Source organism: Peromyscus maniculatus, chromosome 3, assembly GCF_049852395.1.
Source record: "Peromyscus maniculatus bairdii isolate BWxNUB_F1_BW_parent chromosome 3, HU_Pman_BW_mat_3.1, whole genome shotgun sequence".
Lineage (NCBI taxonomy): Eukaryota > Metazoa > Chordata > Mammalia > Rodentia > Cricetidae > Peromyscus > Peromyscus maniculatus.
This window is the reverse complement of record NC_134854.1, coordinates 33,464,619-33,478,128: the sequence shown is the minus strand read 5'-3', so window position 1 is coordinate 33,478,128 and position 13,510 is coordinate 33,464,619. Positions and strand designations below refer to the sequence as shown.

Below are 13,510 nucleotides of genomic sequence, written 5' to 3'. Positions count from 1 at the left end.
CTTTTTAGTATTTTGTAACTACAACAACAGAAAAGAAGTAATAGTGGCCCCTTCCAAAAGAGCTAATGGAAACAACGGCATGAGGACCAGAACTACAGGAACCATTCAGTCACTAACTCTGCTTTAAAGGCAATGCACTCCACAGGGGCATCGCACCTGGCTTCCTGATGGCTAAGGATGGAATTATTACTAGACTGCTTTGATTAGCACTTATTAGGAACACACTACTTTCTTTCCTAATTGATACCAAAATAACGTAAGTAGAAAGCCACAATCACAACCATCTGGGGAGGTTTAAATGATTAAAAATCTGAGACAAACGGACTAGGTGTGTGGATGCTTCTGCACAGAGAGGCACAGAGCCTTCTCAAACAATCTCAACTGTAGACACTACAGGAGACTCAGCCTCTTTCTTAGCTTTGACTTGACTTCTGATCCACCAGTTTCCTACTTCATGACCAGCTGTGATATGAGGTACTACTCTTTCTCTGTTCCCTTCGGAGATTTTATTTTTCTCCAAAATCAAAATGATCACAGCATGGTAATCATTATGGATATAGGTAAAATGTTTCACAAAATCATGTCTTTGACCACTTTATCCCCAGCTGATGGTGTTGTCTAGAGAGGTTGTGAAACACTGAGGAGGTGAGAGCTAGCTAGAGGAAACAGATCTCTGAAGGCAGGCCCCAAATTCTGTATGCCAGCCTCCTGTCCTGGCTTCTCTCTGCTTCTGGTTCAACAAGATATAAGGAACATAAGGATCTCATCTGTTTGCACTCTCCCCATGGAGCAATCTGCTGCCAAACCTTCTCCACGGTGGTAGACTGTATCTCCTCAGACTGTAAGCTAAAATAGAGCTGTTTCTTTCTGGTCACATGCTAAAGCAAAAAGTAATACATTATAACATAGTACTGAGGTAACTCTTATCCGACTTAAATACAAACAGTTAAAAAGAGTTCATGATACTTAACAATGCCATCTACAGTCATTGTTATATTATTATAAGGTCATTATAGTAATATAATCATCAATAACATTTCCATTATTATTGCTAAATCTCATAAGAACCATAGAAGATATAATGCTTTTCCTTTAAGATGTAAAAAGAAACCTTAATGTCAAACACAATAGATATTTGTTATCAGGAGCTAACAAATCCCTTGAGGTCATAAGAAAATAATTCAAGCGAGACCAAATTACATGAAGTTAGTCCTAAGAAAATAGGAATTGTGTGTTTAAAGATATGAGTATCTTGTTTATTAACATGTGGCCACATGATAAAACTTCACTAAGAGTTTACATGTGTTATACATCCTTCCATCCTTAACACGGGCACCTGTTTACAGGTGAAAAATTTGGTTTTGAACAGGTTACAAAACTTGCCTAGGGTTGCTCACTTGATAGAAACACATTTTGTTCTAGTAGCAACCATTGTAACATCTGCTTTTGAATAACTACACCAAGATTTCCGAAAGTATGTCCAAAGAATATTCCTTCTAACTGATAGTGTTCATATGGGGCATTGGATAAATAACTTTATAAATGCAGAACATAATCATATCTCTCATGTATCCAACATTTATTGAGTTTATGAAGCTGATGTGGTGTATAATATTTATTAGACTACTTCATTTGTAGCATATCACAGAACATGAATGCACTGGAACACACATCGGTAAACTGCACTGTATCATGAGCTCTCCTGTCCTTGCCAATGTGTACATGCCTCTAAAAATCTTAGATACAGTCTTTCATTCTATGGTCCTTTCCTTTAAAAAAAAATCTTTTCACAGGTCAAGTGTAACTGAGGCCAATCTAAAGTATAAGTCATCGCCATGGTTTTTCCTAATCAAATGTTGCCATGTTGGAAAAACATGCTTTGAGCATTTGACTTAAGTTGGAACTGTCGTCTCAACCCAGATGAATAAAACTGAATTGTGTTATTTCAAAAAACAAAAATAAAAAGCAAAGTTCTCTGATAGCATAGTTTTTAAAAACAATATACATGAGCTTGACCCTATCTACTGAGCTAAATGGGAAACTAGAAATGAAGATTTAAAAAAATTAGATAATCATGATTTTATCAAGGGAGCGCTGGTAAATTTGATCAGTAGCATCTTCAAATACACACATTAAAAATAAAATCAAATGTGTGTATATTTAACTTTCTCAGCTTTAGTGTTACCAGACCCTCTAGCTACCATTATTAAGGTGCTTTTTCGTTTGTTTGTTTATTTCCTGGAGAGGGTAAAAGGTCAAGAAAGGAGGATATGTTTGATTTCCTTGTAAGTGGTATGAATGCAACCTCTGGACGTGTGGGGAAAGTCTGATCTTTCTTCAAAGCGATCACAGTGCGCCACTTCTCCACGAAGGGGATAATGTCTTTTCTGTTTGTTCTCTTCTGAAAATGTGGAGGATGTTCTAGCTGAACATTATTATACAGGTTCTGACTATTCTCAAAAACTGTGTTAGGCCCATCAGCTCATTCTAATTTGCAGATTGAAAAAAAAATAGTGTTCATGTTGACAGACTCTGGTGTTTTTCACAAATACCCATTTCCATTTCTTTTGCTTCCCAACATCTTGTGGTGGTGACAGATGTTCCTGAATGGTTTCAGTGCCCCTGTCCAAATAGAATATGCACACTTAATGATACCCATGGGTGTATGTTGATCGTCACATCTTTATAATTTACAAAAAATTATATCCCTTGGTAATTATATTACTATTCAATATTTATGAATTATTGACAGAGAAGATCTCACTATGAACTGTATCATGATTATAGTTATACACAGTTACTTCAACATAAAAGGTTACAGTGTTTTATACAATTTTCTTTTAAGGCTGTAACTCCATATGCTGATTTTAAAAGCCTGGAATTGAGGTATCTATCCTTTATTGTGAGAGTAAAAGAAATGCAGCTTAGTGTCAGCTTGGCTGTCTTTGACTAATCCGTAAGCCACCCACTTTAATGGCTCTTCATAAATAATTCAAATTTTAATTATGTTGCCAGCCTCTGACCTGAAGAGAAATGAAGAAAAGGAAAAAGAATGGACCAGGGAGTGCCTATCAGTAGAATCAAATTGCGCCTCCAGTAAATGGCTTGATGTCTCAAAGCTCCACTTTCCTAGTAAGGACACACCTGCTTCCTCATCTCTGTCTGAGAAAAAATACAAAATAAAATTAGTGTCACCGAAGCTACATCACTGGTAATGAACTGTTTACTCTAAAAGGAGATAGTCTGCCCTTATTTTAAAGAGCTGTGTTTCTCTATATCTGCTTATCGAAGAGATATAATTAAGATTAAAATATGGGTTTAATTTGATTCAGAGTCCCCTAGGTACAAATTCCTACTATTGTTTTTAGCTCCAGGCTGTGTTATCCTCCTGAAAAGCCACTGGGCTTATTCCAATATCAGGCAGACTCATATCACTGCTGTGACACTTCAGATCTCTGCTATATTAAAAAAGGGCATATAAATCCCCTCCCAAACCCAGGTTTTATAAGTTATTGTTGGAGGGACTGTTGCCAAATTAATGGCTGGCTGAACAGTCTAAGGGAAATCTACCTGCATCTGTTACACAGAAAACCAGCCAAGGTGGATCTGACAGGCAATACATGGCTGAATGATCTCCTCCCACCTCAAAACATCTTCTAATTGCATCAGGTCTCTCAATCCACAGTTGAGCATCTGCTCATTACAGCAGAAGCACTAGTTTTCAAACTGGAATGGTAAGTCTCACTGTACAAGTTCTATCTACACACAATTTTACAATTTCGCTAATGTGATATAAACCCAGTCATAGTTGATGGAAGAGCCCTGAGGCCAAACCTGTCCCATGCATATTAAAAATGCATCCTTTCCCATTGTTTGGTATCTGGGTAGTTTTCATGCTTCTAACAAAGATTACATTTAGATTTTATTCAAGACAGTACGAAATCCCATTGCCAAAGGTCTTTTGATTTACTGAGGAACTTACATAGGACCAGAAGCTGATTTAATCACCTCTGGGCTTCTCTTCTACCTTCCTCTGTTGTTGTTGTTTTAACTGAAATTATTTAGGAAAGATCTGAAGAATTTATTGGCCTCTGAGCAAAACTTTTATGTAGCTATCTCAAAAATGAATTTGTTACAAAACTGTATCTTATTCGTCAACCACCTGGCAATGCTTGAAACCTATTTTTCACTTCTGGATACTGAGAACTTTGATTTTGCTCAGTCCTTCATCCATGGGCTGATTCAGTAAAGAGAGGCAAGGCAGGGTCTTGTGGCTGTGGCATCCAGTCAGTTGTTTTAGTGGCCTTCCGCATGTAAACGATGGTAAACAGATCAAGACACACCCAAGCTCATTATTTATCTATTTGATCTGCAAGTCAAACGTAATCTGTATGTGTGCTTCTAAAGCACCATTTCTTACAAAATTATCTTTTGATAGTCCTCCAGGAGCCATCCAGTTTCTTTGAAGAAAGCCACAAAAAGACTTCTCCATAAACCAATTTGGAAAATAAAAGAGAAATCACCTGCCTCTTAGATAATAATAAGGTGCATCTCCTCTGTCTATTTAAAATCTTGGTTTTAATTTTAATTTTACAAATGCAGAACACCACTGATTCTCAGTGCATAGACATCTATACAGATCACCACTTTATAAAAATATACCTACCAATCTAAACAAGAATGTTCTGTAATTAGAACACTATGAGACTGACTGGAATTTATTGTCATTCATGGATAAATCATTAACAGTTACTAGCCCATATAAGATATTTCATGAGACACTACATATTCCAATTCTGTTTTCTAAGCTTTATGTCAGAAGTTTAATATGCAGAAACAATCTTCAACTAAGTCTTAGCAAGTGTGTGCTTGAACACTTTCTAACATGCACATATGTGCTGTGAGCACTATTTTGCTCTAAAGAAAACAGAATACAGATAGTGTTTGATATACTACATGTGCATTTCAGTCCCAGAGGAAGCTATGTGTGAAACACACAGTTACCCAAGTTCATCAGCTAAAATATTCCAACAGAAGCAAACAGACATTACCCTCAATAGATTTAAGGTAAATATCAAAACCTCTCCTAAATTCCCTAATTAAAAAAACAGCATTTATTTTTCAGTGAAAAAAAAAAAGAATAGTTGTAGGAAGCTATCATGTTTCAATTAGCATTTCCTAAAAAAGAGAGCAGGGCTTAGCTGCTTCCTTTGGATCTGGAAAGTTCTGCATAAACTCATGCTGAAAGCTGGGTTCTGTTGCTGCCAGCAATGTTAGAACTTTGGGACAGTGACTGGGTAATGGGGTCATGACCTTATCACGTGGATTAATCCAAGATGGTTCATAATATACTGGGATGATGGGAGGTGATGGAAGCTCAGGTGAGACCTACCTGAGGAGTCCTTGGGGATGGACAGGGCCCACCCCTCTACCTCTCCTTCTCTCTCCTCTTCCCTCTTCTCCTTTTCCTCTCCTTCCACTTCACTGTCTTCTTTGCCTGCCCTGTCTCTTCCTCTCTTTCTCCCTTTGCGGTTCTTCCTTTCTTCTGCTGTGTTTTCTACTCCTGCTTCTGGATTGCCATGAGGTGAGCACTTTAGTATAAAGAAAATACGAGCCAAAATACAGTCTTCCTCCCTCATTAGATTTTCTCATGTGTTCTGTCCCAGGGTCTCACAGCAGTCTGTCTGGACTTCTATTCTGATTCCTAAGTGTGTGTGTGTGTGTGTGTGTGTGTGTGTGTGTGTGTGTGTGTGTGTGTGTGTGTGTGTGTGCATGCACGCGCGCGCGCGCACACACACATGAGGGTTTTGTGTACACTAACATGTAAAATGGCTTCCCTTTGACCTTCTCTTTGCTTTCTTTAATCTTCTATTTTCAGCAACACAGTTAAAAGTCAGGAAAACCACCTTGAATAATTTGTGTCTTAAGAATTCATCTTCAGATGTTCCGTTAGATGACTAAACACCTAGATGACATTATTCTGTGGGGCTACTGGGAACCTTTCTGGTCCTCCTGTCTTCTCATGATTTCATGGATTGCAGGTATCTTCAAGAGTGACACTGCGATGTAGTCTTCATACCAGTTTTTGCCCTGTACATTATTTTTGCCTTACCAGGGAAGAAATGAAGGCTCTTAGGGCTGATCTTTAAGCTATAAATTCTACAAGCTGCCTTTGTAGAGTAAAATAAACTCAACAAATTAATAAGACAGACTTGCTTTACTACTTCTGGTTAATTAAGACACTTAAACGTATTTTGCAGGAAGTTTTGAAAGATGACATATATAAATTGTGTGTATGTGTGTAACAGTTTTAGTGAACTATAAATTTAGTTTGTAAAGAATAAAACTGACACAAGGGAATAATGTCATAATTGTTCAATAGATTTAATATTTTAGTTATTATCTTTATAAATATTCAGTAAGTACTTTAACACTAAAGGCTCATAAAACAGCATATGTATGAATTGAATTTCTAGGGGTTATTTTACATAAATTGATAAAAAAAAAACCCAGCCAGTTAAAACACTATGGAGTGAGCTATAGATATGCTATATACTGCATATTTATTTAAAATACTTTATTAGCATAATCAAATTATTTACTCTTCTTCCACCTTAGTTTCTATTTACTCAACCCAAACTGAAACATCCCCAAATGAGTTATTTACAGGGTTTGTGGACCATGATTGGACAAAACCGAAAAGAAAAGGGGAGGACAAACACAAAATCTTAATTGTGTTACAGAAGGCTGTTATCTTACAGGATTAAAAAGAGGCAGGTCTATAATGCCCTTTATATAAAATAGAAATAAAAAAAGAACTTAGAAGATGACTCAGACAGAAGTAAGGGGGAGAGGGTACAGTGGCCACGGCACACTGACAGGGAGCCATTCCAAGACAACAAATCGGAAGATCCTGCTACATTTATCAAAACACAAAAAAGACAAAGAACTCCGCATCAGGAAGCTTCCACCCAGAGCGCCTGTGTCTTGAAGGAGGTTGGTGAACACAATAGAAGACAGTTACTTGACAGAGTCAGAGTGCCAGACACACCGGCATGGAGAATTGCCAGGAGGTGTGAGCACCTTTACATAGACTCTTTCTTGGCACAAAAGGTTAGACCGTGAGTTATCCGCACCTAACACCCACAGCTGCTTCCGTTCCCTCAGGGCCGCTCTGCAGGGGCTCTGACCTCATGGAACCCTCGTCCACCTGGCTCCTCTCTACCCATGCTTCTTTTTCTAAGAGGCTGCTTGCTTTTTCAAATTTCTGCATCCAATTCACCAGTGTCTCATCCTATTTCTTTCATCCTTTTAATAGCTTTCCCACCAAGACAACAATGGTAACTAATGCTTGTCTTTTGTTTTCATATCATTTTTTAACTTTACCCCAACTGACAGACAAACAGAAGTGAAGCCCAGATATCCTCCACTGAGGCATAGGGGTATCTCAGGAATGTGCTAAGGGAGATTTTTCTTTACTAACCTCCTCAGACTTCTCTAGGCTCTTGTCTCTCCACTGTCTTCACGAATCTCAACTTTGTGTTTTGCAGTAGTTGAAACCCTCTTAAGCTCATTTCTCTCCCTCGGCTGAAAACCGGTCCAATTCCACAGTGCGCGTGTACACGGGTTCCTTGAATCTCTTTCTATTTTCCCCTGCAGTCCTATAAATACAGTGTTTAACCACAGATTCAGTTTGCTACTATTTCTTTTCATGTCAGCTGTCACTTAAATGAAGCCACATGTCGACAACGATCCCATCTCCGTAGTCTTAATCCTCTGATTCCACTTGCTGGTATATACAGCAAGAAAGTCCAGGCCACCTCTAATACAGCATATGCAGTTACCGTCCTATTCATTCTTTAGTATATTTGTTCCCCATATCTGTGATAAAAATAAAATTCACCTGATTATTTATAAAGCCTTACAATCTTTAGCTCATAAAATGCACTCATCACAGAAAATGAAAATGTATCAGTCCTGCCACGTCTGGTGGCTCACAGCGATGATCTAAACATTTGAGAAGGGGATGCAGGAGGACCAGCCTGAGCTACATGTGACCCTATCAAAAAAGAAATTTTAAAAGCCAGGTGGTGGTGGTGGTGGTGGTGGCGGCGGCGGTGGCGGCGGCTGCAGCAGCAGTGGCGTATGCCTTTAATCCCAGCACTCAGGAGGCAGAGGCAGGTGGATCTTTGTGAGTTTGAGGCCAGCCTGGTCTACAGAGCGAGATCCAGGAAAGGCACAAAGCTACACAGAGAAACCCTGTCTCGAAAAGAGAAAGGAAGGAAGGGAGGGAAGAAAGAAAGAAAAAAAATTTTGAACAGCAAATCTTTTTTAAAAAATAAAATACAATAATTATAATTTTGCATTTCTCCTCCATCCATAAATTAACCTGCTCTAACTGATCATCATTCTAATCACCAGTTCTCAATGTGTTTTTTCTGGTCACCAGATGATCACCACTACCTTCCCCCTAACAAGAAGTGACCACTGGGCCATGAGCATACAGTCTCTGTTTGAAACATGAGAGATCATATGTTCATTTTTATCCCTATTTGGAAGGTGAGAGAACATGAGGCCCAGATAGACAATTATTAATTAGAGCCTAGAAGAGAAAAAGCTCTGGGGAGCAAGGTGAAGAAAGCAGCTGCTTACAGTGTAAAACTGTACAGAGTGATTATTCCTCCCTTACTCAATTTTAATGTTCACAAAGCAAATAATATTTGAAATCATATACAACACATGATGAATTACTGACCCACCCACATGATATGCACAAAAACTAAATTTATAGAACTAAAAACTCATTTTTAAAAGCCTTCAATAATTAATATAGAGGGAATTGCTGACTTTCTTTCATAACAGAATTTCTAAAAGACAGACAATCTGTAAAACATTAACACATTGATCCATTAAATTTCTTAGAAAAGAACCATTGTAAGAATAAGAGATGCCGGGTGGACAGTCTGTCAAGCTGTACCATAGTTTTATAATAGTAGCAATATACCTTGGGATATGGCTCACTCTGGGGATTCATGCCAAGCAAACGAGATCTCTTTAATTATATCCACATAAGAAAATCTGGCATTCTAAAATCTTGAAACTCATAAAGTAAAAGACAACCAAACTATAATCCACAGACTCAGAGACGCTAAGGAAGAAGGAGAGCTCAAGTGTGGGGGTATAAATCTCCCTGGGAAGGAGAAATAGAATGGGCATGGTGGGTAGAGGAGGGGGTGGGGTGGAGAGTAAAAACATGTGGGATCAGGTTGGGGGAGAATGGAGAGAGAGAGTACTGAGAAAGACAACTGGAATTGGTGGGCATCTCAGGATGAGCTAGAAACCTAGGTCAATGGAAATTCCTAGGAATCTAAGTTGACCCTAGCTAAGTCTCCTATCAATGGGGATTATGGAGCCTGAACTGGCCATCTCCTGTAATCAAGTAAGACTTCCAGCAGAGGAACTGGGACACCAACCCAGCCACATAACCTTCAACCTACAATTTGCCCTGCCTACAAGATGTGCTGGGTTACAAGTGGCCCAGAAATTGTGGGAGTGACTAAGCAATGACTGGTCTAGTTTGATACCCATGACACAAGATAGAGCCCATTTTTGACACTGCCTAAAGGGCCAGAATCCAGAGGCTGGACAGCCCAGAAACCTTAGGATAGAACTGAACATGACTGACAAAAAATAAATGGATGGATAGATGGATGGATAGATAGATAGATAGATAGATAGATAGATAGATAGATAGATAGACAGACAGATAGACAGACAAATGAAATGATTCCTAATGATATTGTGCTATACTCATAGATTGATGCCTAGCCCAACTGTCATCAGAGAGGCTTCCTCCAGCAACTGATGGAAACAGATGCAGAGATCCACAGGAAAGCATTAGGCCAAGCTCAGGGAATTTTCCAGAAGAGTAGAAGGAAGGACTGTAGGAGCCAGAGAGATTGAAGACACCACAAGAATAACTGGGCTCACAGGAGCTCACGGAGACTGAATCTACAACCAGGGAACCAGCATGGGATTGTCTTAGTCTCTGCACATACTTTACAGTTATGTAGCTATGCTTTCTTGTGGGACTCCTAACAGTGGGAACAGGGGCTATACTTGACTCTCTTGCCAGCCTGTGGGACCCTTATCCTCATACTGGATTGCCTTGTCCAGTCTTCAACTTGATATGCCATGCTTTGTTGATATCCATGGAAGGCCTGCCCTCCTCTGAATAGAAATGGAGGAGAATTGGATGGGGGGGGATGCAGAGGAGAGATGGGGGTACTGGGGGGGGGGGGAAGGAGGGGAAACAACAGTCAGATTGTAAAAAATAAATAAATAAAATATATTTAAGGAAAAAAATCTTGAAACCCTTCTGAATTCACATTTTAAATTAATATTTCCATGTTACCAATAATTAAAACTTTACTCCATAATTTAGTATATTTATATTGCATATTTAGTATATTTTATATACTAAATTGTATATTTAGTATATAATACATATATTTATTTCATTTTTACATTTAATGGCAGGAATCACATTATTAGTCAACATTGTGCATGGTCTTCTGCAAGAATAAGTGCCATCTGACCTCCAGTAAGCCCTTGAAACTCTACCAAAGATTGTCTTATACATTTTAACACAGTAAATGTGGTGATATTTTGTGTATGCTCTAACAAATAAAGATTTCCTGAATATCAGAGGGCAAAGCCAGACACTAGCTAGGCATAGAGGCCAGGCAGTGGTGGCACATACATTTAATCCCAGGAGGAAGGCAAAGACAGATGATCTCTGTGATTTCAAGGCTACCCTGGGCTACACAAGATTGACCCAGTCTCAAAGAGAAAGAGAGTCAGGCAGTGGTGGCATACACCTTTGATCCCAGCACTTGGGATCTCAGGCTTTTAATCTCAGCACTAGGGAGGTGGAGATATGTAGCTAGAGTTTTTCTGCCTTGCCCACAGTCAGGACAAATCTCTGTCACCCGCCAGTCCCACAGCCACTCAGATCCAACCAAGTAAACACAGAGACTTATATTGCTTACAAACTGTATGGCCATGGCAGGCTTCTTGCTAACTGTTCTTATAGTTTAAATTAATCCACTTCCATAAATCTATACCTTGCCACATGGCTCGTGGCTTACCGGCATCTTCACATGCTGCTTGTCATGGTAGCAGCTGGTAGTGACTCCCTCCGCCTTCCTGTTCTCTCCATTCTCCTCTCTGTTAGTTCCACCTATACTTCCTGCCTGGCCACTGGCCAATCAGTGTTTTATTTATTGACCAATCAGAGCAATTTGACATACAGACCATCCCACAGCAGAGATAGGAAGTGATATGGCTGGGCAGAGAGAGGAATATAAGGCAGGAGGAGACAGGAGCTGAGCACTCTTTCAACTGAGGATTCGGTAGAGGTAATAGGAACTCTAGTGGCTGGCTTCTGTATCTGGCTCCAGGTTTTTATTAAGACCAAATAGGATTCCAGCTACAAGTAAATACAACTAAATTGGCTTTAAACATGTGGAAAGCAGAATCCCAATCTAATTTAAAAAGTTCCACATCTGTACATCATGTGTACACATGTATTTGCATCTACATGCATGACCACACAGATTTTTTTAAAAAAAAGGGAAAGCAATTAAAAGCATCACAATGTTATGATATTTTATCTCTGTGATGAATTAAGGGTGTTTTTATGTCCTTTCTGTTTAGCCATATTATCAATTTAATATAGAGAAGTAATATTTCCAGTGAAGAAATAATCATGATTAACGGACATTGTGAATGCTCTTCTGCAAGACTATATGACATGTAACTCCCAGCAAGTCCTTGGAACTGTCCTAAGAGTCTCTCACACTTGTTTGTTAATTCCAGCCATTGTGGCTCTCCCAACATAGATTACAAAATGCTCCCTAGGCCTAAGGCCTTTGTACTGACCACTCCCTCTACCAAGGAGTAACATTTTAACATCTGTAGATGTCTACTCCCTCTACCAAGAATGGTATTTTAGCATCTGTAGATATCCACTCCCTCTACCAAGAATGGTATTTTAGCATCTGTAGATGTCCACTCCCTCTACCAAGAATGGTATTTTAGCATCTGTAGATGTCCACTCCCTCTACCAAATATGTATTTCAGCATCTGTAATGTCTTCTATCTTTATTGCATCCCCCCCTTAGAATAGCTGAGAGGACTTTTGTAAACCACCACATTCAAGCCTACCTTGGCAATAAACTAAGAGCTATGACCCTCATATTTCTAAACTTCAGAGCACTTTGTGCTCTGAAAAAAAAAATCTCTATTTCATTTAGTGTTGGTTTACCAGATATCTCATTTAATTCATAAAATATAAAACTGTAGTCCAAAACCACATCTGACTTATAACTGCTATCCTGCTAGTCCCTACAAATATGCTTACCCATCTGCAAGAATTCAGGAATTGTTCTGAAGTGAATGAACACTCCAGTGAATTGTACAGTCTAGGATGGTGTCCATCATCTAGGCTTTTTACACCGTCTTCCCTCTTTACAGGTAAAATGCTTTATATTCCTCTCATCTACTTAGCAGCTTCCCTCCTTCACCAGTAAGGAATCAGGCAAAGTAGGAAACATCATATACAATTGAACAATGGGGGGGGGGTGTATTAATGCAATAAATTTCCACACACAGAGTTCTAGAATGCAGATGCTATAAGGTAGACAATTATCTGTTGTCTGTTGATTCCAGCCCCCAAATCAGTCACTGACATAAATTAGACAGTCAACGCATACCTAATTGTTGAATACATGCATGTATGAATGATTAAATGAGGAAACAGTCAATACACATTGTTCCTTGCACTTGTGAAACTGACTTGAAGGAGGAAAAGATAAACCTGATGTATTTCTGTACAAGGACACACACTGTGACCTAAACTATGCAGCAATAAAAGCACGCTGAATAAAAATCACTTGCTCATGAACCAATCTCGCCAGCAAACATTAAGCAAATTTTATATGAAATATATCCCCAGATGCACACAGCACAGCCTTCCCATCAAGCAGACAGATCTGCAGTGCTGCCAATTAAGTCACAGCATAAATTTATTGCTTCAATTAAACATCAAAATTTACTGAGAAGCTCCAGCCATATCCTTGGCCCATCCTGTTGTTTTTGAACAGAACTGGAAGGCAGGCCACAATGAAAGCTCCTCCCCCCTCAGGAATCCCAATTCCTATGGACTTTCTTTTCTTCTAAGCTCTTTAGACTCCAGCCGTCTCTGAGCACGGAAGTACCATATTTAACATTACTTAACACTCCCATAACTCCTCTGATCTTCTTGAATAGACAGCACAGCAGTTCACCCAAGCAGTTAGAACCCCTAGCAGGCTGTCTCTGGCTCTAAGAGTCCTGGAAGCCAAGCTATCATTATCCCTGGAAGGGGCCTCTCTGCAGAAGACCCAGGGCTTGTGGATACTTGCTTTTCACACTCTCTCCAGTGGGACAAATATCATCGAGCTGCCTC

The 13,510-nt window shown here is 39.2% G+C and overlaps 1 protein-coding gene across 6 annotated transcripts in view; it reads right to left on the bottom strand.

The window, feature by feature from the left end:
- Positions 1–13,510, bottom strand: part of Cacna2d1 (calcium voltage-gated channel auxiliary subunit alpha2delta 1) — a 432,008-nt gene that overhangs the window by 285,208 nt on the left and 133,290 nt on the right. The gene's annotated exons all lie outside the window — the stretch shown is intronic.